The following is a 23398-nucleotide window of genomic DNA, read 5'->3' as shown; positions in this document are numbered from 1 at the left end:
ATAATTCAACATCGCTATCAGAGAGACAGATTGATGGGGAGGCAGCCTTACCCTCTGAGTCTATAGGGAGAGGCGCTCATGCCTGCAACTGAGTGAGGTAGACTGCTTTCGCAGGCTGCGATTCAGAAAGGTCATCACTGAGATCTGTCAACTAATCAGGGCAGACATATGGCCAAGAAATGGAAGGAGGACTGCCCTACCTGTAGAAGTAAAGGTAACAGCAGCACGTGCCTTCTTTGCTACGGGATCATTTCAAACTTCAACTGGGGACGTATGCTCGATCTCGCAGCACGCCACCCATTACTGCATTTGTCAGGTGACTGCTGCACTGTATGCCACTTTCCCTATGACCACACAGGCAATGGGAGACAGGTCTGTGGGGTTCTCCAGAATTGCTAGCTTCTTCAGGGTACAGAGTGCCATTGACTATAACTACATCGCCTTGAGAGCACCCTTGCAAGATTCCGAAGTTTACCGCAACAGGAAAGGATCCCATTCCCTAAATGTGTGCGACGATCTCATGGCAGTGAATGCCAAATATCCTGGGAGCATCCATTATGCTTTCATCCTGCATTATATCTGCAATGTTTCAGGAGCTGTCAGAAGGGCAGAGCTGGTTACTCGTGGACAAAGGTTACGGGCTCGCTACCTGGCTTATGACCCCCTTATGCAAACCCCGCACTGAGGCAGAGCGTCAGTACAATATGTCCCACATAACGGCACGGAGCAACATAGAGAGAACAATTTTAAAGCAGTGTTTCCGATGCCTGGGCCACTCTGGAGGCTAACTGCAATACTCCCCTCACCACGTCTCTCAGTTCATTATCATGTGCTGCATGTTGCACAACTTGGCCATCATGAGGGGACAGATACTGGACATTGAAGATCCTCCTGGGGTTGGGGGGGGGGGGGGGGGTGGGAGGGCGGGGGGGAGGAAAGAGGAGGAGGAGGAGGAAGAACCACCTCAAGCCCCAGGATGACGGCAGAGGAGGGTGGGGCGACCAAGGGGACCTATAGCTATTGCTAGAGACTTGCGTCAATGGCTAATCTGCGAACGTTTTTCTGCCTGAAGGCTGAACGGCGACACATTTGATTATAGTGTCGCACCATGTTGACTGTTTACACCTGTTTGCACTTTTAATGTTGTGTTGGTTTATGTTGGTCTAATATATACTGTTGGTTAAATTCACAAAATAATGCACTGATTCTGGTTAAATTAAAATAGGTTTATTAAACATTTGCACTTAACTTTAATAAAACATTACTTTTCAATGAAGAAATATCAAACTTTAAAATTTTCAATTAACATGCATCAAACTTTAAACTTCTCGCAAACTTTAACATTTTCAATTAACAAAATGTTATTGCATCAAACTTTTCTATTAACAAAACATGTAACAAGATACAAATATCTCTCCTCCCCCCCCTGCCTATTCAATGACCACTAGTGCGTAGTGCCCCTCTTGCCCGCCCTGGTGCCTCTACCTTTAGCCCTTTCTGTTGGTGCAGCAGACTTCCTCAGCCCTCCCCGGTGAGCCCAAGGTTACATTTTTTTGTTTTTCGTTGGTGGGATTGGACAGGGGCAGACCTAGTAGACACCTTTCTGGAAGGGCTTCATCTTTTTCAAGCTGTGGATCACCCTACGGCACAGTCTGAGGTTGATCTGGGGATGATTTGAATGGAAGCAGTTGATTCCACCAATTGGTGTTGTTGAATGACAACCTGGGTGTGTTTCCTTTTTGCAGCCTGCAAATTTCTGTCACATATGTCAGACAATTTCCCCATCAGCTATCCCGACAGTGCATCAAGTACATCCACCATTCCCTCCCTAATCTGCCCCGCCATTGGTGATCCTATTCCTCCAGACAGTGTTGCTACTTCTCCTCACAGTCCTGCAATTTTTACCTCACCTCACCCATGGTGTCCAGGAGCGACCTGGTTAGCATACTCTCCCCACTCATCCCGATGAGCAATACCATGTCTACCTGCGCTTGTGGTTCAGCTATCCTTTCACCCTCTCCCACCTGTGCCTTGCTCCTTGACCCTATTGAGTATCCCTCTCACAGGTGCGCGTTGCTGGACCATGCTGGGACACGCATCCTGATCCATGGGCCCCACCAGCTGCAAGTCCAATATGACCATCTGATCAATGGGGCGACCTTCATGCTGGCCTTCATCCAGATCGTCCTGCTCAAAATCAGGAAACAATTCTGGACTCTCTTCTGGATGTCCTTTGGGTGCTACTTCTGCTGGTACTTCTGGATCACCTTCTGCCTCTTACTGACACGCAGCTGCTGTAAAATATATCAAAAACATCCATTAAAGCCTAGCTAGCCCACGCAGTATTTAGCCAACCTGCAGTGCAAATTGCAGGGCTTACCTCGTCTCTTTGACCTGGGCCCAACATCCACATTGGTGGTGGATCTTCTCGGGTGAGCTTTAATCATATCAGAGCTCCTCTGTTCCAGCTGGCTCAATTGCAGCTTACTTGGTGGACCTCCACCAGTACGATTCTTGTGGTTCCTGATCTTTGCATTCTTCAACTGCAAAGGTGAAAATAGAACTTTTTAAAGAGAGGGTCCTTTTATGTGGTGGTCACACACATACACAAACAAATGTAATTGCAGTATATACTTACTTTAGCTAATTGTCCTAGGTCCTGCCACTTCTTTTTCAGCTGCCCGCCGATTCTCCTGGTGATGGCTACTGTATTGTACGCTACAGCAACATCATCCTAACGTTGAGCCATTATAGCAGGTTTTACTGTTTTTCGCTTTCTCCCCCACTCCCCCCAAGTTGCCAGCAGATCCCATTTCCTCTCAATGATATCTACCAGGGATATCACTTTGTGTGGGAGAAATCAAACGGCCCTTCCTTCTCCTTGGAATTCCTCTTCCACTTCCCTCTCAGACATGTTTTGCAGGTTTTAATGCTCAAAATTGCAGAAAGATCCAGCCAGCACAATCAGATCACAAAAGGAAAAACAATCTGATCACAAAGGGCTCTTTAAAAATGTTTTTCTTTTTTCACACATGCCCAGAGAGTTTTTAGCACAGACTTGAAGCTTCACAACCGTCCCCCCCAGACAACTTTGGAGAGCGCGACGCCAAATTCAAATATTTTTTGGGCGAAAGTCCCGATTTTTTTTCCTGCCGCGAACGTACACAAAAAAATTGTACGTTAACATGCGCGGACGCCAAAAATCCAGCAAGTGGAAAATAGGGGCCAAAGGATGTGCTGACACACCAGTGAATTCACACTGGGGAGAGGCTGTTCACCTGCCCAGAGTGTGCAAAAGAATTCACTAATTTATCCAACCTGCTGAGGCACCAGCGAGTTCACAAGTGAGTACAGGGCTTGGATTCTGCTGTTGTTGTTACAGGACTATTATATCCAGGACTGAATCATGTTAATTCTGGCAGTTGGGGTTTTCTTAAGCTGATGATATTAACCCCTTTAACTGGGCTGGAGTTTAATCTGTATCAATGTCCAATAAATCAGGTTTGTTTCACACAGACACAGTGTGTCGAGTCCTTGATGTCTCGACAATAAGATGAGCTGATGGAGGACTTGTTACAAACTGTGTGGAATCCATCTGAGAACTGAGTTCCCACAACTTTTTAAAAGATGTATCTACAGACAGGACAGAAATTTCTATTATATCACAGGGACTTCAAACATTCCATGCAATGAGTCCCTGTAATATTGGATTTTAACCTATGGGAAATATTCTGATAATCTGTTATTGTCACAGGGCAAAACAGCATTGTTAGTTTATCAATTTAGTCAAACTCAATGGGCAATCGACCTTCAAAGGGAAACATCTCCTTAATGGTGTTGGCAGTTCTGCAGCTAATTTCTCGCTAAGCGTATCAGAATGAGAAATTTTAACATCAGCCAATGTTTCACAAAGGGAGACCTCACGAGACCATAGGTGGAGTTTAATGGGCTGTTTGTGTCACTGGGCTACAGGAGGCTATTTTTAAACAGAAGGAAAGCTGATCACAGCAAACAGACAGTTTAACAGCCTGTCCATGGTTCACTAACTCCCACCATTTATGGACACTGCTGCAGTAATTGCTCCTCTGACCTTTCCTCTCTGGTCTCTCCTGCATCCGAATACACAGCCTTACACAATTGCACTCCCCCTACATCCTCACTGTGCTGGAATCCACACCAATCTCCCCATCTGCTCCTTGTTCTCCCCTGGATCCTGAAACTACTGAACTCCTCCGGAAGTCTACAGGCTCTAAAACTGAAGCTTGGTGTCCCTCAGTCCCTACTCCTTGATTTACCTTCCCTTCTCTCCTCTTTTCCCCCTTGATTGTGTTTCACACTCTGGGCCTCAGCCCTTCCCCGGGGATTCTCAGTATGAACAGGGGGGATGTGTTTTGAGACAGGATGTCCCAGCTCTCCACCTTTAAAAGGGACAAGGAGAGGACCAGCTGGGCTGAATGGCCCTGCTTTATGACATCACTGCGTGCCAAGCAACCAACCTCCCTGAGCCCTGCTCATTATGGGCTGGGTTTAGCTCAGTGCTGTTACAGGAAGGGAAACAGGAGCAGGACTCGACCCGTGTGGAGCCCAGAATTAATGGGGAGAGGTACAGGATCAATTTATACCTTATTGGGTGAAAAATGTAATTGTCCCAGACACTCCCTGTCCCTCAGTATCTGTGTTGGGAGCAGCTGATGGGTTCACTCTGTAACTAACCCGTGCTGTGCCCGACTGGAGAGTGTTTGATGCTCAGCTCGATAAGCACAACATTTAACCCAAATATGATCTGATAAACCCATCAGCTTCTCATCTGGACATAGGTCCTGAAGGACAGGGAGTGTCTAATATTTTGGCTGGTGTCCTTGATCAACTTTAAGCACCTCACTCACATCTCTTTTTAAAAATAAATTTGTTCATGGGATGTGGGTGTCACCTCTCATTCTTCTAAAACTCTAGAGAATATAGGCCTAGTCGACTCAATCTCTCCTCATAGGACAATTGCCCCAAGGTGAACCTTCGTTGCATTCTCTCTATGGCAAGTTTATCTTTCCTTAGGTAAGGAGACCAAAACTGTACACAACTCTTTTAGGAGACAAAAGTAAACATTAAATCAAGTGCCCCCTGATCTGGGGGACACTCCAGACACTTTTCAACTGCCTTTAAAACATTTTTTTTTTGTTTTTTGTGCTTTTTTGGGTTTTTTTTTTGGGGGGGGGGTTTAAAATCGTACATTTTACAAGTGCCCCCTATAAAAGGGGAGCGGGACACTAAAACCGGCAATTAAAACAAATTAAACTTTAAAACATATAAAATCAAATTAAAATTTGGTTGCCGGGGGTGATGATGCACTCCAGTCCCTCACCTCTCACAGAAGGCCGTGAGCGTACTGGTGGACCCAAAACTGTACACAATACTCCAGGTGCGGTCTCACCAGGGCCCTGTATAATTGCACTCATTCAAACCCTCTTGTAATAAAGGTCAACATACCATTTGCTTTCTTAATTGCTTGCTGTACCTGCATGTTAACTTTCAGTGATTTGTGTACAAGGAACCAAGTCCCTCTGAACACCAACATTTCCCAATCTCTCAACATTTAAAAAATACTCTCCTTTTCTATTTTTCCAACCAAAGTGGATAATTTCACATTTCTCCACATTGTATTTCAATTGCCATGTTCTTGCCAATTCGCTTAGCCTGTCTATATCCCCTTGCAGCCTCTTTGCATCCTCCGCACAACTTACATTCCCACCGAGCTTTGTATCATCAGCAAATGTGCATATATTACATTTGGTCTCCTTATCCAAATCATTGATATACATTGTGAATAGCTGGGGCCCAAGCACCGATCCTTGCGGCACCCCACTTGTTACAGCCGGCCAACCTGAAAATGATCTCTCTATTCCTACTCTGTTTTCTGTCCATTAACCAATCCTCAATCCATGCCAGTATATTACCCCCAATCCTATGAGGCCTAATTTTGTTCAATAACTTCTTGCGTGGCACCTCATCGAAAGACTTCTGAACATCTAATCCATCCACTGGTTTCCCCTTATCTATCCTGCTAGTTACAACCTCAAAAAACACTAACAAATTTGTCAAATACGATTTTCCTTGCATTTTCCATACTACTGATGTCAGCTCTACCCGTACATAGAAACAAAGAAAATAGGTGCAGGAGTAGGCCATTCGGGCCTTCGAGCCTGCACCACCATTCAATAAAATCCTGGCTGATCATTCACCTCAGTACCCCTTTCCTGCTTTCTCTCCATACCCCTTGACCCCTTTAGCCGTAAGGGCCATATCTAACTCCCTCTTGAATATATCCAATGAGCTGGCATCAACAACTCTCTGCGGTAGAGAATTCCACAGGTTAACAACTCTGAGTGAAGAAGTTTCTCCTCATCTTGGTCCTAAATGGCTTACCCCTTATTCTTAGACTGTGACTCCTGGTTCTGGACTTCCCCAACATCAGGAACATTCTTCCTGCATTTAACCTGTCCAGTCCCGTCAGAATTTTATATGTTTCTATGAGATTCCCTCTCATCCTTTTAAACTCCAGTGAATACAGGCCCAGTCGATTCAGTCTCTCCTCATAGTCCTGCTATCCCGGGAATCAATCTGGTGAACCTTCGCTGCACTCCCTCAATAGCAAGAACGTCCTTCCTCTGATTAGGATCCCAAAACTGAACACAATATTCCAGGTGAGGACTCACCAAGGCCCTGTACAACTGCAGTAAGACCTCCCTGCTCCTATACTCAAATCCCCTAGCTATGAAGGCCAACATACCATTTGCTTTCTTCACTGCCTGCTGTACCTGCATGCCAACTTTCAATGACTGATGTACCATGACACCCAGGTCTCGTTGCACCTCCCCTTTTCCTAATCTGCCGCCATTCAGATAATATTCTGCCTTCATGTTTTTGCCACCAGTGGATAACCTCACATTTATCCACATTATACTGCATCTGCCATGCATTTGCCCACTCACCTAACCTGTCCAAGTCACCCTGCAACCTCTCAGCATCCTCCTCACAGCTCACACCGCTACCCAGCTTAGTGTCATCTGCAAACTTGGAGATATTACACTCAACTCCTTCATCTAAATCATTAATATATATTGTAAATAGCTGGGGTCCCAGCACTGAGGCCTACGGCACCCCACTAATTACTGCCTGCCATTCTGAAAAGGACCCGTTTATCCGACTCTCTGCTTTGTCTGCCAACCAGTTCTCTATCCACGTCAATATATTACCCCAATACCATGTGCTTTAATTTTGCACACTAATCTCTTGTGTGGGATCTTGTCAAAAGCCTTTTGAAAGTCCAAATACACCACATCCACTGGTTCTCCCTTGTCCACTCTACTAGTTACATCCTCAAAACATTCTAGAAGATTTGTCAAGCATGATTTCCCTTCCATAAATCCATGCTAACTTGGTCCAATCCTGTCACTGCTTTCCAAATGCGCTGCTATTTCATCTTTAATAATTGATTCTAACATTTTCCCCACTACTGATGTCAGGCTATAATTCCCCATTTTCTCTCCCTCCTTTTTTAAAAAGTGAGGTTACATTCGCTACCCTCCAGTCCATAGGAACTGATCCAGAGTCGATAGACTATTGGAAAATGATCAATGCATCCACTATTTCTCGGGCCACTTCCTTAAGTACTCTGGGATGCAGACTATCAGACCCTAGGTATTTACCAGCCTTCAATCCCATCAATTTCCCTAACACAATTTCCTGACTAATAAGGATAGCCTTCAGTTCCTCCTCCTCGCTAGACCCTCGGTCCCCTAGTATTTCCGGAAGGTTATTTGTGTCTTCCTTCCTGAAGACAGAACCAAAGTATTTGTTCAATTGGTCTGCCATTTCTTTGTTCCCCATTATAAATTCATCTGATTCTGACTGCAAAGGACCTATAGTTTGTCTTCACTAATCTTTTTCTCTTCACATATCTATAGAAGCTTTTGTGGTCAGTTTTTATGTTCCCAGCAAGCTTCCTCTCATGCTCTATTTTCCCCTTCCTAATTAAACCCTTTGACCTCCTCTGCTGAATTCTAAATTTCTCCCAGTCCTCAGGTTTGCTGCTTTTTCTGGCCAATTTATATGCCTCTTCCTTGGATTTAATACTATCCTTAATTTCCCTTGTTAGCCACGGTTGAGCCACGAGTTAGGTACAGAGTAAATCTCAAACTACCCTGTCCCAAACCTTCCCAGGGCAGGTACAGCATGTGGCAGATAGAGTAAAGATTGGCTAACTAACAGAAAGCAGAGAGTCGGGATAAATGGATCATTTTCAGGTTGGGCAAACTGTAACTAGTAGGGTGCTGCAGTGATCAGTGCTGGGGCCTCAACTAATTACCATTCATATTAATGATTTGGATGAAGGGACCAAGTGTAATGTAGTCAAATTTGTTGATGATACAAAGATAGGTGGGAAAGCAATTTATGAGGGGGACGCAATGAATCTGCAAAGGGATATAGATAGATTAAATAAGTGGGCAAAAATTTGGCAGATGGAGTATAATGTGGGAAAATGCGAGGTTATCTACTTTGGTAGGAAAAATGAATAAGTAAATTATTACTTTGATGGGGAGGGATTACAAAATGCTGCAGTACAGAGGGACCTGGGGGTCCTTGTACATGAAACACAAAAAGTTAGTATGCAAGTAATTAGGAAGGCAAATGGAATGTTGGCCTTTATTGCAAAGTGGATAGAGTATAAGAACATAAGAATTAGGAACAGGAGTAGACCATCTAGCCCCTCGAGCCTGCTCCGCCATTCAACAAGATCATGGCTGATCTGGCCGTGGACTCAGCTCCACTTACCCGCCCGCTCCCCATAACCCTTAATTCCCTTATTGGTTAAAAATCTATCTATCTGTGACTTGAATACATTCAATGAGCTAGCCTCAACTGCTTCTTTGGGCAGAGAATTCCACAGATTCACAATCCTCTGGGAGAAGAAATTCCTTCTCAACTCGGTTTTAAATTGGCTCCCCCGTATTTTGAGGCTGTGCCCCTAGTTCTAGTCTCCCCGACCAGTGGAAACAACCTCTCTGCCTCTATCTTGTCGATACCTTTCATTATTTTAAATGTTTCTATAAGATCACCCCTCATCCTTCTGAATTCCAACGAGTAAAGACCCAGTCTACTCAATCTATCATCATAAGGTAACCCCTCATCTCCGGAATCAGCCTAGTGAATCGTCTCTGTACCCCCTCCAAAGCTAGTATATCCTTCCTTAAGTAAGGTGACCAAAACTGCACGCATTACTCCAGGTGCGGCCTCACCAATACCCTGTACAGTTGCAGAAGGACCTCCCTGCTTTTGTACTCCATTCCTCTCGCAATGAAGGCCAACATTCCATTCGTCTTCCTGATTACCCGTTGCACCTGCAAACTAACTTTTTGGAATTGATCCAAAAAGAGTTTCATCCAAAAAGAGTTTCATGCACAAGGACCCTCTGCACCGCAGCATGTTGTAATTTCTCCCCACTCTCATAATATTCCCTTTTACTGTTTTTTTCCCCCCCAAGGTGGATGACCTCACACTTTCCGATTATTGTATTCCATCTGCCAAACCTTAGCCCATTCGCTTAACCTATCTAAATCTCTTTGCAGCCTCTCTGTGTCCTCTACACAACCCGCTTTCCCACTAATCTTTGTGTCATCTGCAAATTTTGTTACACTACACTCTGTCCCCTCTTCCAGGTCATCTATGTATATTGTAAACAGTTGTGGTCCCAGCACCAATCCCTGTGGCACACCACTAACCACTGATTTCCAACCCGAAAAGGACCCATTTATCCCGACTTTCTGCTTTCTGTTAGCCAGCCAATTCTCTATCCATGCTAATACATTTCCACTGACTCCGCGTACCTTTATCTTCTGCAGTAACCTTTTGTGTGGCACCTTATTGAATGCCTTTTGAAAATCTAAATACACCACATCCATCGGTACACCTCTATCCACCATGCTCGTTATATCCTCAAAGAATTCCAGTAAATTAGTTAAACATGATTTCCCCTTCATGAATCCATGTTGCGTCAGCTTGATTGCACTATTCCTATCTAGATGTCCCGCTATTTCTTCCTTAATGATAGTTTCAAGCATTTTCCCCACTACAGCTGTTAAACTAACCGGCCTATAGTTACCTGCCGTATAAAAGTAGGGCAGCCCTGCTACAACTGTACTGGGCATTGGTAAGACCCCACCTAGAGTACTGCGTACAGTTTCGGTCTCCTTATTTAAAGGAAGGATATAGAAACATAGAAACATTGAAAATAGGTGCAGGAGTAGGCCATTCAGCCCTTCTAGCCTGCACCGCCATTCAATGAGTTCATGGCTGAACATGCAACTTCAGTACCCCCTTCCTGCTTTCTCGCCATACCCCTTGATCCCCCTAGTAGTAAGGACTTCATCTAACTCCCTTTTGAATATATTTAGTGAATTGGCCTCAACTACTTTCTGTGGTAGAGAATTCCACAGGCATTGGAGGCAGTTCAAAGAAGGTTCATGAGGTTTATTCCTGAGACAAAGGGGTTGTCACATGAATAAAGGCTGAGCAGGTTGGGTCTATACTCATTGGAGGTTCGAAGAATGAGAGGTGATCTTATTGAAACATATAAGATTCTGAGGGGACTTGACAGGGTAGCTGCAGAGTGGAAGGTTCCCCTCGTGGGGAAGTCTAAAACTAGGGAGCATAGTTTCAGAATAAGGGATCGTCCATTTAAAACGGAAATGAGGAGGAATTTCTTCACTCAGAGGGTCATGAATCTTTGGAATTCTCTACCCCAGAGAGTTCGGAGGCTGGGTCATTGAATATATTTAAGGTGGAGATAGACAGATTTTTGAACAATAAGGGAGTCAAGGGTTGTGGGGAGCGGGCAGGGAAGCGGAGCTGAGGCCAGGATCAGATCAGCCATGGTCTTATTCAATGGCGGAGCAGGCTCGAGGGACCAAATGGCCGACTCTTGCTCTATTTCTTATGCTCCCTCTACCCAGTCCCAAACACTCCCAGGGTAGGTACAGCACGGGTTAGAACCAGAGCAAAGCTCCCTCTAGGCTGTCTTGTCAAACGCATCCAAGGCAGATACAGCACAGGTTAGAAACAGAATAAAGCCCCCACTACACAGTCCCACTGAACACGCCCAGGGCAGGTACAGTGTAGGTTAAATACACACTGTATCTCCTTCTGCACCGTCCCATACTCCCAGGGCAGGTGCAGCACAGGTTAAATATGGAATAAAGCTCCCTCTACACTGTCCCACCGATTAGATGAGAGAGTAAAACTCCCTTTATACTGTCCCATCAAACACACCCATGGCCGGTACGGCACGGGATAGGAACATCAAAAATAGCAGGAGTAGGCCATTCAGCCCCTCGAGCCTGCTCCACCATTCTATTAGATCATGGCTAATCTGATCTTGGGCTCAGCTCCACTTCCCTGCCTGCTCTCCATAACCCTTCACTCCCACATCTTTCAAAAATCTGTCTATCTCCACCATAAATATAATCAATGACCCAGCCTCCACAGCTCTCTGGGGTAGAGAATTCCACAGATCAAACGACTCTCTAAGAAAAGAAATTCCCCTCCATCTCAGTTCTAAATGGGCAACCCCTTATTCTTGAACCATAACCCCTAGTTCTAGATTCCCCCATAAGTGGAAACATCCTCTCTGCCCCTACCTTGTCGAGCCCCCTCATCATCTTATATGTTTCAATAAGATCACCTCTCATTCTTCTGAATTCCAATGATTATAGGTCCAACCTACTCAACCCTTCTTAAGTCAACCCCTCATCTCAGGAATCAACCGAGTGAAGGTTGCCACATAAGAGGTTACTGTACAAGATAAAAGCTCACGGGGTTGGGGGTAATATATTAGCATGGACAGAGGATTGGCTAACTAACAGAAAAGAGAGAGTCGGAATAAATGGGTCATTTTCCAGTTGGCAAACAGTGACTAGTGGGGTGCCGCAGGGTTTGGTGCTGGGTCCTCAACTATTTACAATCTATATGAATGACTTGGATGAAGGGACCGAGTGTAATGTAGCCAAGTTTGCTGATGATACAAAGATGGGTGGGAAAGCAAATTGTGAGGAGGACACAAAAAATCTGCAAAGGGATATAGACAGGCTAAGTGAGTAGGCAAAAGTTTGGCAGATGGAGTATAATGTGGGAAAATTGAGGTTATCCACTTTGGCAGAAATAATAGAAAAACAAATTATAATTTAAAATGGAGAAAAATGCTGCAGTGCAGAGAGACCCGAGGGTCCTTGTGCATGAAACACAAAAAGTTAGTATGCAGGTACAGCAAGTAATCAGGAAGGCAAATGGAATGTTGGCCTTTATTGCAAGGGGGATATAGTTTAAAAGCAGAGAAGTCCTGCTACAGCTGTACAGGGTATTGGTGAGGCTACACCTGGAGTACTGCGTACAGTTTTGGTCTCCATATTTAAGGAAGAATATACTTGCATTGGAGGCTGTTCAGAGAAGGTTCACTAGGTTGATTCCGAAGATGAGGGGGTTGACTTATGAGGATAGGTTGAGTAGGTTGGGCCTATACACATTGGAGTTCAGAAGAATGAGAGGCGATTTTATTGAAACATAAGATAATGAGGGGGCTTGACAAGGTGGATGCAGAGAGAGGATATTTCCACTCATAGGAGAAACTAAAACTAGGGGACATAGTCTTAGAAGAGGCCGCCCATTTAAAACAGAGATGAGGAGAAATTTCTTCTCAGAGTTGTAAATCTATGGAATTCTCTGCCCCAGAGAACTGTGGAGGCTGGGTCATTGAATATATTTAAGGCAGTGATAAACAGATTTTTGAGCGATAAGGGAGTAAAAGGTTATGGGGAGCGGGCAGAAAAATGGAGCGGAGTCCAGGATCAGATCAGCTATGATCTTATTGAATTGTGGAGCAGGCTCGGGGGGCCAAATGGACTACTTCTATTTCTTATGAACCTTCTCTGAATTGCCTCCAATGAAAGCATATCCTTCCTTAAATAAGGAGACCAAACCTGTACGCAGTACTCCAGGTGTGGCCTCACCAATACCCTGTACAGTTGTAGCAAGATTTCTCTGCTTTTATACTCTATCCCCCTTGCAATAAAGGCAAACATTCCATTTGCCTTCCTGATTACTTGCTGTACCTGCATACTAACTTTTTGTGTTCCATGCACAAGGGCCCCCAGGTCCCTCTGTACTGCAGCATATTGTAATCTCTCCACATTTAAATAATAATTTCCTTATTTATTTCTCCTGCCAAAGTGTATAACCTCACACTTTTCCACATTATACTCCATCTGCCAAATGTTTGCCCACTCACTTAGCCTGTCTATATCCCTTTCAGATTCTTTGTGTCCTCGTCGCAACTCTTTCCCACCCATCTTTGGGGTCACCCATCGGTCCCTTCATCCAAGTCATTAATATAGATTGTAAATAGTTGAGGCCCCACCTTCAATCCCTGTAGCATCCCACTAGTTACCATTTACCAACCGGAAAATTACCCATTTATCCCGACTCTCTGTTTTCTGTTAGTTAGCCAGTCCACTATCCTTGCAAATATATTACCCACTACCCAGTGAGTTTTTAATCTTGTGCTGTAACCTTTTACATGGTACCTTATCGAATGCCTTCTGGAAATCAAAATACACCACATCCATTGGTTCCCCTTAATCCACCCTGCTCGTTACATCCTCAAAGAACTCCAACAAATTTGTCAAACATGATTTCCCTTTCATAAAACCATGCTGACTCTGCTTGATTGAATCATGCTTTTCCAAATGTCCTGCTACTGCTTCCTTAATAATGGACTCCAGCATTTTCCCAACGAAAGATGTTAGGCTAACTAGTCTATAGTTTCCTGCTTTCTGACTGCCTCCTTTTTTAAATAGGGGCACTACATTTGCAATTTTCCAATCTACTGGGACCTCCCCAGAATCCAGGGAACGTTAGTAGATTACAACCAATGCATCCGCTATCGCACGGCTCCATGTGGGGTGGAGTGTAAAATGTTGCGATACATGGGGTGTCACGGTTGTGTGGGGTTGGACTGGTTGGACCGAATGCTCTTTACCTGTCCACCATTGCACATTGTTCATAGGTTTATATGTTACCTTCAGAGCTGCTGACTGAGGGCCGTGTGGCTCTTTGTCGGCCGGCATGGACACGATGGGCCGAAATGGCCTCCTTCTGCGCTGTAAATTTCCGAGTTTCTATCTCTGCAGCCATTTCTTTTAAGACCCTGGGATGCAAGCCATCAGGTCCATGGGACTTGTCCATCTTTAATCACATTATTTTATAAAGTACTTTTTTCTTTAGTGATTGTTTTAAGTTCCTCCCTCCCTATAGCCCTTTGATTATCCATAATCTACCGTGAAGACCGATACAAAATATTTGTTCAACGTCTTTTCCATTTCCTTGTTACCCATTATTAATTCTCCAGTTTCATCCTCTAAGGGACCAATGTTTATTTTAGATAGTGTCGATACTTAGATCCCATTAGATACAGGAAAAAGCTCCCTTTATACTGTCCTGTCGAACACTCCCAGGGCAGGTATAGCACTAATTAGATTCAGCGTAAAGCTCCCTCTACTCTATCCCATCAAACACACCCAGGGCAGGTACAGCACGGGTTAGATACAGAGTAAAGCTCCCTCTATACTCCTTCAAACACACCTGGGGCAGGTACAGCATGGGTTAGATACAGAGTAAAGCTCCCTCTAAACTGCTCCTTGAAACACGCCTAGGGCAGGTACTCCATGGGTTGAATTCAGAGTAAAGCTCCCTCTACACTCCTTCAAACACACCTGGGGCAGGTACAGCATGGGTTACTTGCAGCTAAAAGCTCCCTATACACTGTCCTGCCGAACACTACCAGGGCAGATACAGCACTGATTAGATTCAGAGTAAAGCTCCATCTACACAATCCCAGGGCAGCAGTTATAAGTGTCTGGAGTGTCCCCCAGATCGGGAGGCACTCGATCTAATGTTTATTTTGTCTCCTCAAAAGAGTTGTAGAGCTGTTGGAGGTATGGCCTAATCATTTGGAGCTTGGAGCAGTGAGGGAAGGAGCTCCCTGCTTGAGCTCCTGCCTGTAGGCCTGTGTGACCCTGAGACCAGCCCAGGAAGAGGAGGAAGGGGCCTGCTACAATTCACCATCCAGAGGGAGAGGAGGAGAGCAGAATTCAACAGTTTTACTACTGCTGTAGAGAGTTGGAGAGGGGGAAAAGAATATCATCCCAGGGCAGGTACAGCATGTGCTAGCCACAAAATAAAGATCCCTCCATACTGTCCCAAGCACTCCCAATGCGGGTTAGATATAGAGCTAAGTTCCCTCTACACTGTCTGATCACACACTCCCAGGGCAGCTACAGCACGGGTTAAATGCAGAATAAAGCTCCCTTTACACTGTCCCGTCAAATACTCCCGGGGCAGGTATGTTATGATATACTACACAGACACAGGCCATTTGACCCAACCTGGGGAAGCTGCATCACAGGACTACATGCATGCTAAAAAGCAGAAGCAACATGCTATATACAAGGCTAAGCGATTCCACAACCAACGGATCAGATTAAAGCTCGCCAAGGCTTCTTCAGCAGCACCTCTCAAACCCGTGACTTCTACCACCTAGAAGGACAAGGGCAACAGGCACATGGGAGCACCACCATCTCCACATTCCTCTCCAAGTCACACACCATCCTGACTTGGAAGTATAACGTCGTTCCTTCATCGTCGCTGGATCAAACTCCTAGAATTCCCTCTCTAACAGCATTGTGGTATACCTTCACCACACGGACTACAGTGGTTCAAGAAGGCAGTTGACCACCATCTTCTCAAGGGCAATTAAGGATGGGCAATAAATGCTGGCCTTGCCTGTGACGCCCACATCCCATGAACGAATTTTAAAAAAAAGATACAGAATAAAGCTCCCTCTACACTGTTTCTTCAAACATGCCTGGGGCAGGTACAGCATGGGTAAAATACAGAATAAAGCTCACTCTGCACTGTTTCATCAAATATTCCCAGGACAGGTACAGCACTGATTAGATGCAGAATAAAGCTCCCTTTTACACTGTCCCGTCAAACACTCCCGGAGCAAGTACGTTATGATATACAGCACAGAAACAGGCCATATGGCCCAACCAGTTGATGCCAGTGTTTATGCTCCACTCGAGCCTCCTCCTGTCTTTCCTCATCTAACTCTCTCAGCTTAACCCTCTATTCCCTTCTCCCTCAAACTTATCTAGCCTCCTCTTAAGTGCATCTAAATTATTCACTTCAATTGTGGTCGCGATTTCCACATTCCCACCACTCTCTGGGTAAAAACATTTCTTCCAAATCCCCCATTTGATTTCTTGGTGACGATCATAGTGATGGCCTCTAGTTATGCTCTTCCCAAAAAGTGGAAGCAGTCTCTCCGTATCTCCTCTATCAAAACCTTTCATAATGTGAAAGACTTCTATTAGGTCACCCCTGCACCATTTCTTTTCAAGCCTGTTCATCCTTTCCTCATAGACATAAACTCACATTTCAGGTATCATCCTTGTAAATCTAATTTCCACCCTCGCCTGTGCCTCTATATCCTTTTAATAATATGAAGACCAGAATTGTCCACAGTACTCCAAGTGTGGTCTAACCAAGGTTCGATATAAGTTTAGCATAACTTCTCTACTTTTCAATTCAATCCCCCTAGAAATAAACCTGAGTGACTGGTTTGCTCTTTTTACAGCCTTATTAACCAGTGTCCACTTTTAGTGATTTGTGTATTTGTATTCCCAGATCACTTTGCTCTTCCAAATTATATGTGACCTCCTTATTTGTGTTACAAAAATGTAATACCTCACATTTATTGGTGTTGAAATGCATTTGCCAATTATATGCCCATTCTGCAAATCTCTCAGGCCAACATCCCCAGCATCAAGGCCTTGACCAACACTCGGTCAGCTCCGATGGATGGGCCACATTGTCCGCATGCCTGATACTAGACTCCTGAAACAAGCGCTCTACTATGAGCTACGTCACAGCAGACGAGCCCCAGGAGGGGAGAAAATGCTTCAAGGACATCCTCAAAGCTTCCTTGAAAAAATATAAAATCCCCATTGACTCTTGCGAATCCCTGGGCCAAGACCACTCAAAGTAGAGGAGAATCATCCAAGAAGGCGCCGGACACTTCCGAGTCTCTGTCAGGAGAACGCGGAAGCCAAGCACAAACAGCGGAAAAAGCATACGACAAACCAAGCACCCCACCCTCTAGTCCCTTCAACCACCACCTGCGACAGGGACTGCAGATCCCGCATTGATCTCATTAGTCAACTTAGAACTCATGCTACTATGAAAACAAGTCATCCTCGACTCCAGGAGACTGCCCAAGACGATATTAATGTAATAAAGCATTTTGTACAGCACAGGTTAGATACAGAGTAAAGCTCCCTCTACACTGAGCCTTCACACAGTCCTTTGGTAGGTACAGCACAGGTTATATACAGAGTGAAGCTCCCTCTAGTCCCCTAGACCTGATGGCCTGCATCCCAGGATCTTAATTTTTTTTTAAAAAAGAGGTCCCAGCAGACTGGAAACCGCAAATGTAACACCCCTATTTGAGAAAGAAGGGAGACAAAAAGCAGGAAACTATAGACCAGTTAGCCTAACATCTGTCATTGTGAATATGCTGGAGTCCATTATAAAGGAAGTGGTAGCAAGACATTTAGAAAATCATAATACAGTCAAGCAGTCAGCACAGTTTTATGAAAGGGAAATCATGTTTGACAAATTTGCTGGAGTTTATCAAGGGTACAACGAGCAGGGTGGATAAAGAGAAACCAGTAGACGTCGTGTATTTGGATTTACAGACGGTATTCAATAAGGTGCCACATAAAAGGTTACTGCACAAGATAAGAGCTCACGGGGTTGGGGGTAATATGTTAGCATGCAGAGAGGATTGGCTAACTAACAGAAGACAGAGTTGGGATAAATGGATCATTTTCAGGTTGGCAAACTGTAACTAGTGGGGTGCACAGGGATCAGTGCTGGAGCCTCAAGTATTTACAATCTACATTAATGACTTGGATGACAGGACCAAGTGTAATATAGCCAAATTTGCTGATGATACAAAGATAGGTGGGAAAGCAAGTTGTATGAAGAATGTAAAGAATCTGCAAAGGAATATAGATAGGCTAAGTGAGTGTGCAAACATCTGGCAGATGGAGTATAGCGTGGGAAAATGTGAGGTTATTGACTTTGGTGGGAAAAATAATAAAGGCAAATTATTTAAATGGGGAGTGATTACAAAATGCTGAGGTACAGCGGGATCTGGGGTCCTTGTGCATGAAACACAAAAAGCTAGCATGCAGGTACAGCAAGTAAAAAGGAAGGCAAATGGAATGTCGGCCTTTATTGCAAGGGGGGGTGGAGTATAAAAGCAGAAGTCCTACTACAACTGTACAGGGCATCGTTGAGACCACACCTGGAATACTGTGTACAGTTTTGGTCTCCTTATTTAAGGAGGGATATACTTGCATTGAAGGCAGTTCAGAGAAGGTTCACAAGGTTGATTCCTGAGATGAACAGGTTGTCTTATTAAGAACGGCTGAGCAGGTTGGGCCTATATTCATTAGAGTTTAGAAGAATGAGAGGTAATCTTATTGAAACGTATAAGATTCTAAGAACATAAGAACATAAGAACATAAGAATTAGGAACAGGAGTAGGCCATCTAGCCCCTCGAGCCTGCTCCGACATTCAATAAGATCATGGCTGATCTGGTCGTGGACTCAGCTCCACTTACCCGCCCTCTCCCCGTAACCCTTAATTCCCTTCTTGGTTAAAAATCTATCTATCTTTGACTTGAAAACATTCAATGAGCTAGCCTCAACTGCTTCCTTGGGCAGAGAATTCCACAGATTCACAAATTCTTTCTCAACTCGGTTTTAAATTGGCTCCTCCATATTTTGAGGCTGTGCCCCCTAGTTCTAGACTCCCCTACCAGTGGAAACAACCTCTCTGCCTCTATCTTGTCTATCCCTTTCATGATTTTAAATGTTTCTATAAGATCACCCCTCATCCTTCTGAACTCCAACGAGTAAAGACCCAGTCTACTCAATCTATCATAAGGTAACCCCCTCATTTCTGGAATCAGCCTAGTGAATCGTCTCTGTACCCCTTCCAAAGCTAGTATATCCTTCCTTAAGTAAGGTGACCAAAACTGCACGCAGTACTCCAGGTGCGGCCTTACCAATACCTTATACAGTTGCAGCAAGACCTCCCTGCTTTTGTACTCCATCCCTCTCGCAATGAAGGCCAACATTCCATTCGCCTTCCTGATTACCTGCTGCACGTGCAAACTAACCTTTTGGGATTCATGCACAAGGACCCCCAGGTCCCTCTGCACCACAGCATGTTGTAATTTTTCCCCTTTTACTGTTTTTTTCCCCAAGGTGGATGACCTCACACTTTCCGACATTGTATTCCATCTGCCAAACCTTAGCCAATTCGCTTAACCTATCCAAATCTCCTTGCAGCCTCTGAGTCCTCCACACAACCCGCTTTCCCACTAATCTTTGTGTCATCTGCAAATTTTGTTACACTACACTCTGTCCCCTCTTCCAGGTCATCTATGTATATTGTAAACAGTTGTGGTCCCAGCACTGATCCCTGTGGCACGCCACTAACCACTGATTTCCAACTGGAAAAGGACCCATTTATCCCGACTCTCTGCTTTCTGTTCGCCAGCCAATTCACTATCCATGCTAATACATTTCCACTGACTCCGCGTACCTTTATCTTCTGCAGTAACCTTTTGTGTGGCACCTTATCGAATGCCTTTTGGAAATCTAAATACACCACATCCATCGGTACACCTCTATCCACCATGCTCATTATATCCTCAAAGAATTCCAGTAAGTTAGTTAAACATGATTTCCCTTTCATGAATCCATGCTGCGTCTGCTTGATTGCACTATTCCTATCTAGATGTCCCGCTATTTCTTCCTTAATGATAGTTTCAAGCATTTTCCCCACTACAGATGTTAAACTAACCAGCCTAAAGTTACCTGCCTTTTGCCTGCCCCCTTTTTTTAAACAAAGTCGTTACATTTGCTGCTTTCCAATCCGCTGGTACCTCCCCAGAGTCCAGAGAATTTTGGTAGATTATAACGAATGCATCTGCTATAACTTCCGCCATCTCTTTTAATACCCTGGGATGCATTTCATCAGGACCAGGGGACTTGTCTACCTTCAGTCCCATTAGCCTGTCCAGCATTACCCCTCTAGTGATAGTGATTGTCTCAAGGTCCTCCCTTCCCACATTCCTGTGGCCTGCAATTTTGGCATTGTTTTTGTGTCTTCCACTGTGAAGACGGAAGCAAAATAATTGTTTAAGGTCTCAGCCATTTCCACATTTCCCATTATTAAATCCCCCTTTTCATCTTCTAAGGGACCAACATTTACTTTAGTCACTCTTTTCCGTTTTATATATCTGTAAAAGCTTTTACTATCTGTTTTTATGTTTTGCGCAAGTTTACCTTCGTAATCTATCTTCCCTTTCTTTATTGCTTTTTTAGTCATTCTTTGCTGTTGCTTAAAATTTTCCCAATCCTCTAGTTTCCCACTAACCTTGGCCACCTTATACGCATTGGTCTTTGATTTGATACTTTCCTTTATTTCCTTGGTTATCCACGGCTGGTTATCCCTTCTCTTGCCGCCCTTCTTTTTCACTGGAATATATTTTTGTTACGCACTATGAAAGAGCTCCTTAAAAATCCTCCACTGTTCCTCAATTGTGCCACCGTTTAGTCCTTGTTTCCAATCTACTTTAGCCAACTCTGCCCTCATCCCACTGTAGTCCCCTTTGGTTAAGCATAGTACGTTCGTTTCTGACACAACTTCCTCATCCTCAATCTGTATTACAAATTCAACCATATTGTGATCACTCATTCCGAGAGGATCTTTTACTAGGAGATCGTTTATTTTTCCTGTCTCATTACACAGGACCAGATCTAAGATGGCTTGCTCCCTTGTAGGTTCTGTTACATACTGTTCTAAGAAACAATCCCGTATGCATTCTATGAATTCCTCCTCCAGGCTACCCCGTGCGATTTGATTTGACCAATCGATATGTAGGTTAAAATCCCCCATGACTACTGCCGTTCCTTTTTCACATGCCTCCATTATTCCCTTGATTATTGCCCGCCCCACCATGAAGTTATTATTTGGGGGCCTATAAATTATGCCGACCAGTGACTTTTTCCCCTTACTATCTCTAATCTCCACAATGATTCAACATTTTGTTCATTGGAGCCAATATCATCCCTCACAACTGCCCTGATATCATCTTTTATTAACAGAGCTACCCCACCTCCTTTCCCTTCTTGTCTATCTTTCTGAATCGTCAGATACCCCTGTATGTTTAATTCCCAGTCTTGGCCACCTTGCAACCATGTTTCTGTAATGGCCACCAAATCATACCCATTTGTAATGATTTGTGCCGGCAACTCATTTACTTTATTTCGAATGCTGCGTGCATTTAGGTAGAGTGTTTTCATCCTAGTATTTAAACCATGATTTTTAGTTTTGACCCCTCCTGCAGCCCTTTTATATTGTGGCCCTTTTTGTTTCTTGCCTTTGGTTTCTCTGCCCTCCACTTTTACTCATCTCTTTTCTGTCTTCTTTTTGTTTCCCTCTGTCTCCCTGTATTGGTTCCCATCCCCCTGCCATATTAGTTTAACTCCTCCCCAACAGCACTAGCAAACACTCCCCGTAGGACATTGGTTCCGGTCCTGCCCAAGTGCAGACCGCTCCAGTTTGTACTGGTCCCACCTCCCCCAGAATCTGTTCCAATGCTCCACGAATTTGAACCCCTCCCTGACGCACCACTGCTCAAGCCACGTATTCATCTGTGCTATCCTGTGATTCCTGCTCTGACTAGCACGTGGCACTGGTAGCAATCCCGAGATTACTACTTTTGAGGTCCTACTTTTTAATTTAGCTCCTAGCTCCTTAAATTCGTCTCGTAGGACCTCATCTCTTTTTGTACCTATGTCGTTGGTACCAATGTGCACCACGACAACTGGCTGTTCTCCCTCCCTTTTTAGAATGTCCAGCACTCGCTCGGAGACATCCTTGACCCTTGCACCAGGGAGGCAACATACCATCCTGGAGTCTCGGTTGCGGCCGCAGAAATGCCTATCTATTCCCCTTATGATTGAATCCCCTATCACTATTCTGAGGGGGCTTTACAGGATAGATGCAGAGAGGATGTTTCCCCTTGTGGGGAAATTTAGAACTAGTGGGCATAGTTTCAGAATGAGGGGTTGCCCATTTAAAACGGAGCCGAGGAGGAATTTCTTCATTCAGAGGGTCGTAACTCTGTGTAATTCGCTACCCCAAAGAGCTGTGGAGGCTGGGTCATTGAATATATTTAAGGTGGCGATAGACAGATTTTTGAAAGATAAGGGAGTGAAAGGTTGTGGGGAGCGAGCAGGGAGGTGGAGTTGCAGCCAGGATCAGATCAGCCATAATCTTATTGAATGGCAGAGCAGGCTCGAGGGGCTAAATGGCCTACTCCTGCTCCTATTTCTTATGTTCTTATGATATAGATTAAAGCTCCCACTACACTCTCCCAGGGCAGGTACAGCACTGATTAGATGCAGAGTAAAGCTCCCTCTACACTGTCCCATCACACAATCCCAGGGCGGGGTCAAACACAAAGTAAATCTCCCTCCAAATAACCCAATGAACCTTCCAGCTTTCTTTTACAAAATGGCGGCCGTCAACCTGTTCCCGGAAAAAAGCCCCGGAGTTACAAACGCGAAACTTACCGGTTCCTATTCGGGGCTTACGGCCTACACGAGGTGCTGAAGAACCCCACTGGCCGGGTCCATTGCTCCCCGGCGTCCTGTTGCCTTTCTTCCGCTGCAAACCCGCGCAGCTCAGGTCAACGCCACACTGCGCATGCTCAAAATACCGCTTGCGCGCTGAGCTCCTCCAGTGTGAATAGGGCACATTCATGCTCGTGGGGCATGCTGGGTAAAAGCTGCGCAATTGAAACCGACGATTAGTGAATGGAGAATAATTTTCTATGATCCGATTGAGATCAAATTAATCAATAATTCATACAGAAACAAAGTGGACAGGCATTCTGCCATGGTTCGGTCTGCATCATCATCGGCAGTCCCTCGGAATCGAGGAAGACTTGCTTCCACTCTTAAAATAAGTTTCGGTCTTATATAACAGCAGAATCCACCTTCCAGTCACACGTGAACTCACTGTTGGCTCAGCAGGTGGGGTGAATTTATTCCCACACACAGGTTATTCAAACAGCCTTTGACCAGCATGCATCACCAGATCGTGCATCAGCCGCTTTGAAATTTGAAACCTTTACTCATAGTAAAA

At 44.6% G+C, this 23398-nt stretch overlaps 1 long non-coding RNA gene and 1 pseudogene across 1 annotated transcript; both read right to left on the bottom strand.

Annotated features, from left to right (window-relative positions):
* The window catches only part of LOC139228630 (zinc finger protein 850-like), an 83000-nt pseudogene that overhangs the window by 34506 nt on the left and 25096 nt on the right, over positions 1-23398 (bottom strand).
* LOC139238391 (uncharacterized) lies at positions 1231-22972 on the bottom strand. Its single transcript, XR_011588584.1, has 3 exons — positions 22825-22972; positions 2381-2543; positions 1231-2294 (listed from the first exon to the last, which is right to left on the bottom strand). It is a non-coding gene; the product is annotated as an uncharacterized lncRNA (long non-coding RNA).

The sequence above is a fragment of the Pristiophorus japonicus genome, chromosome 2 (assembly GCF_044704955.1).
Source record: "Pristiophorus japonicus isolate sPriJap1 chromosome 2, sPriJap1.hap1, whole genome shotgun sequence".
NCBI classification, from domain to species: Eukaryota; Metazoa; Chordata; class Chondrichthyes; family Pristiophoridae; genus Pristiophorus; species Pristiophorus japonicus.
Note: the sequence above shows the minus strand (reverse complement) of the source record. Positions and strands in the feature narration are given on the sequence as shown.